We start from the raw sequence: 5,348 nt of genomic DNA on the forward strand, positions 1-5,348 counted from the left end.
TGAGATATCATCATATCCTGGAATTGATAACAGTGTTAAACAACAACAACAAAACAAACAGAAAGTGACTAATGCTGGTGAGGGTTTGGAGAGTCTAGGATCCTCCTATATTGATGGTGGTACTATAAAATGGTGTATCCATTGTGAAAAACATAATGACTTTTATTATTTTTTTTTCAAAAAGCTAGATCTAGAAATACTGTATAAGCCAGCAATGTCTCTACTTAGTACATATGTCATCAAGACATATGAATAAATATATGTACACTCATGTTTATTGTAGCACTATCCACAATGTTATAAGGAGGGATCAGTTCCTGGAAAACGACATCATGCTAGGTAAAGTGGAGAGTGATAGAAAAAGAGGAAGACTTCCCCCATACACATACACCATGAGATTGATTCATACAGCGGCAGCAGCAAAGGGTTCAAGTATAATGGCAATAGTGATGATGGCACAGGACCAGGCAGTGTTTTGATCCATTGTACGTAAAGTTGCTATGAGTGGGAACCAACTCAATGGCACCAAACAACAATACATATACACTTACGTTTATATACTCTACGTCAATAGTACCTAGCACCAAAAATAAAAACACATATGGTGGGGGTGGTTATGGGTTGTGGAGTTATGTGCTGTACAGGTGTTATGTATGTGGTTATGTATGTATTATGTATGTGGTTATGTGCTGTACAGGGTTTCCAAGGCTGTAAATCTTTACAGGAGCAGAAAGCCTCATCTTTCTCCCCCAGAACAGCTGGTCATTTCGAACTGCTGACCTTGCGGTTCGCAGTCCTATTTGTAACCACTACGCTACCAGAGCCCTTAAGAACACATATACATATACACAAACGTATATATAAATGTATCTGTATATGTATGGTGATTATGTTCTATGGAGTCAAGGTCACCTAACAGCAATAAAAATACAGGTACCTATATGTACACATTAATGTGTGTGTATATATGTGTGTGTGGTTATGTGCCGTGGAGTCAGTTCTGACTCACATTGACCTTATATAGTGTTTCTGAGGTTGTAAATCTTCATGGGAACAGAAAATCTCATCTTCTGTGGGGTGACTGATAGATTCGAAATGCTGCTGCTTGACCGGTACCTCCTATGTATATATGTAACATATTATATATATAATATATGTGTGTGTGTGTTGTTGTTGTTGTTAAGTGCCGTCAAGTCGATTCTGACCCATAACGACCCTGTATAGGGTTTCCAAGGAGCAGCTGGTGAGCTTGAACCACTGAACTTGCAGTTCAAACGACTTTGCAGTCTGATGCACTAGCCCACATCGACACACACACACATATACATCTATATCTATATAGATATGTACATATGGTATACTGACTCTGTGTATTACTTCTGTCTTCTTTTGATGCTTTCTGCATCATTTAATACTTTGCCTAGAGAATAATGAAGAGTCGAGGCTTGAAGTTTTTCTTCCATTCCCCCAGCTTGAGAAATGCTGAACATGTTCTTCCCTTTTGGTTTTCTGACTCTAGATCTTTGCACATTTTGTTGTAATATTTGACTTTGCATTCTAGAGCTGACCTTTGAAATTTCCTGTTCAACTCTTGTACCTCCTCATTTCTTCCATTTGCTTTAGCATCTCTACACTGGAGAGCAAGTTTCAGTGTCTCCTCTGACATCCATTTTGAACTTTTCCTTCTTTCCTGTCTACTTAATGACTTTTTGCTTTCTTCATGTATGATGTTCTTGATGTCATCCCACAACTCTACTGGTCTTCGGTCTTTAGTGTTTAATGTTATCAAATCTGTTTTCAGATGATCTCTAAATTCAGGTGGGAGATATTCAAGGTCATATTTAGGCTCTTGTGGACTTGTTTTCATTTTTTTTTTTTTCAGGTTCAGTTTGAATTTGCATATGAGCAATTGATAGTCTGTTTCACAATCTGCCCCTGGCCTTGTTTTGGCTAATGATATGGAGTTTTTTCACGTCTCTTTCCATAGATGTAGTCAATTTGATTTTTGTGTGTTCTATCTGGTGAGGTCCATGTATCTAATTGTCTCTAATGCTATCTAAAGAAGGTATTTGAAATGAACAAATTACTGATTTTTCAGAATTCTATTATGCAATCTCCAGCATCATTGCTATCACCAAGGTCAAAGTTTCCAACTATTGATCCTTCCTCTTTGTTCCCAACCTTCACATTCCAATCACCAATAATGAGCAATACATCTTGATTGAGTTTGATCAATTTCAGATGGAAAAAGTTGGTATAATTCTTCTATTTCATCCTCACTGACTTTGTGGTTAGTGCAAATATTTGAATAATAGTGGTATTGACTAGTCTTCTCTATAGGCGCATGGATATTATCCTATCACAGACAGCATTGTACCTCATGACTGATCTGGATATGTTCTTTTTGATAATGAATGCAACACCATTCCTCTTTAATTAATCATTCCCAGTATAGTAAATCATGTGGTTGTCAGATTCAAAATGTCTACTACCAGTCCATTTCAGCTAACTAATGCCTAAGATATCAATGTTTATGTGCTCCATTTCATTTTTTACAGTTTCCAATTTTCCTAGCTTCATACTTCCTATATTCCATGTTCTGATTATTAATGGATGTTTACAGCTGTTTCTCTTTATTTTGAGTAGTGTCCCATCAACAAATGAAGGTCCCGTGGGCTTTACTGCCATGGGCTTTACTTCATTCACGTCATCACAGTCAACTCTACTTTGAGAAGGCAGCTTTTCCCCAGTCGCATTTTGAGAAATACACAGAGTCACTGTACCAAAAGGAAATGGTTGCTGTTCAACCGTTTCAAGAGGTAGCATATAATCAAGAGCCAATGATACTGAAGAAAGAAGTCCAATGTGCATTGAAAGAATTGGCAAAGAACCAGGCACCAGGAATTGATGGAATGAAAATTGAAATCTTTCAAGAAATGAGGTGGCACTAGTGGCACTCACTCATCTATGCCAAGAAATTTGAAAGACAACTATCTGGCCAACTGATTGGAAAAGATCCAAATTTGTGCCCATCCCAAAGAGAGGTGACTCAATGAATGCAGAAATCATTGGATGACATCTTTGATACTCCATGTGAGTAAAGTCTTACTAAAGGTAATACAGAAATGGTTGCAAGCATACATTGACAGAGTACTTCCAGAGGTTGAAGCCAGATTCAGAAGAGGACATGGAACTAGTGATATCATTGCTGATGTCTGATGGATCTTGGCTGAAAGCAAAGAATATCAGAAAGATGTTTACCTGTGATTTATTGACTATGTAAAGGAATTCGATTGTGTGGATCATGACAAGATATGGACAACATTGCGAAGTATGAGTATTTCAGAACACTTAATTGTGCTCATGAGGAATCTGTACATGGGAAAACAGAATGGTTTAAAATTAAGAAGGATGTGCGACAGGATTGTATTCTTTCACCATACTTATTCAACTTGTATGCTGGGTTATTCGAAGAAAAATGTGGCATCGGGATTGGAGGAAGACTCATTAACAACCTGCAATATGCAGATGATACAACCTTGCTTGCTGAAAGTGAAGAGAATTTAAAGTACTTACTGATAAAGATCAAAGTATGGGGTATGGATTGCATCTCAATGTAAGAAAACAAAAATCCTCACCACTGTACAATAAACATTCTTATCAATGGAGAAAAGATTGCAGTTGTCAAGCACTTCATTCTTCTTGGATCAACTATTAACACACATTGAAGCAGCAGCAATCAAGAAATCAAACGACGTATTTCATTAGGCAAATCTGTGGCACAAAAACTTTTTAAAAAAGGTTTTCTTGTGAATTATGTAATAGTTTACATGGCAGAACATTAGCTTTACATTCATCCTATCACATATCATTTCATTGCCATGGTTACAGTCCCCTCCATGCATCATCAAACAACAAAAGGGTATACCCTGCAAGCCTGCCACTCTGTTGTCAGCACACAGACCCTCTCCCTCTTTGGGTCTACAGTCCTCAGCTACTCCGTCTGTCTATGTCATTGTCTCTGCCTCATCTCTGGCGTCACTGTTTCTCTGGGTAGGGTCCCGCATTCTGCTCTTTTCCCTTGATGGTCCCAGGGACTTCTGCTCCTGGACTGCAAAGTCAACCACTCCCCTACTTTGGCTACAAAATGTCTATCTTTACATTCCTAGCTCTCAGAGTAAGTCCTGATAGTAATTATTCACTATTGTACCACATGAGTGCTATCCCCATCTCCTTTCATCAGTCCTGCCCAGACAGATTGGATGCTACTCAGGGGGAGATTCTACCTTCCTCCATTCCTTCTAGATCTAGGCTCCCTTTTGAAAGCTTGTAAACCAGTTACTTCTTGCCTTTGTATCCCCCCTTTTTGGGTTGCCAATGTTCAAGTTGCCCATCCCTGTCTGCCCTGTATATGAAGTGGGTGGGAATGATCCTCGCTGTAAAAATCTGTTCCCTCTTTTGAGCTACTGCATCCATAGGTGTAGGTCAAGTTCATCAAATTATATCAGGTTACTCTTTTTTTCCCCTCTTTTTTCTTCTTCTAGTTGAGTTCTGATCATCCAGCCATTGAAGCCAAGTAGGTATTATCTGCAAGTGTGGGTGTTCTTGTGCATATGCCCTCTCCTCTTATTAGCTGGATGCTTCACTCTCTACTCTAATCCTCTATGTCACTGTCTCTGGGACCAGAAGTCCCCAGGTCTTGCCATACTTCTGGCCAACCAGGTCTCCACCCAGGTTCACAGGAGTCTATTGAACATGGTAGGACTTAGCTCTCAGTTTCATTGTTGTTTTGCCCCTCACTTTCTCTTATCAGTGACCAACATGGTTACTAGTCAGAGCATGTGTGTGCTTATGTATTCCCCTTTAGTCTTAGTCTTGGAAGGGAATTTGCCCTGAGGGGACCCTACTACTTGCCTTAATGTCTCCTGGGAGAATAACTTGCTTGTTCTTGTAGTAGTCAGTTGGACTGCCATTATTGTTTTTTATTTTTCCTGTCAGTCTTTCTTTCAAGAAGTATCTTCTGTTCTTCTAGCCATACCAGGATGGTCTGCTTGTCCTTTCAAGTGGAAATTACCCACCTCTGAAGATTCTGGATGGGGTTCAAGATTTCACCTATGGTTTTATGTAATGCAGAGGCTCTGCAAGAATCCTCCTTCACAAGACCTTTTAAAGTGTTGAAGAGCAAAGATGTCAGTTTCAGGACTAAGGTGCACCAAATCCCAAGCCATGGTATTTTCAGTAACCTCATAGGCATGTGAAAGCTGAACATTGAATAAGGAAGACCATAGAAGAATTGATGCTTTTGAGTTATGGTGTTGGAGGAGAATATTGAAAGTGCCATGGGCTGC

Source organism: Chrysochloris asiatica, unplaced genomic scaffold (genome assembly GCF_000296735.1).
Source record: "Chrysochloris asiatica unplaced genomic scaffold, ChrAsi1.0 scaffold00008, whole genome shotgun sequence".
Classification (NCBI taxonomy): domain Eukaryota; kingdom Metazoa; phylum Chordata; class Mammalia; order Afrosoricida; family Chrysochloridae; genus Chrysochloris; species Chrysochloris asiatica.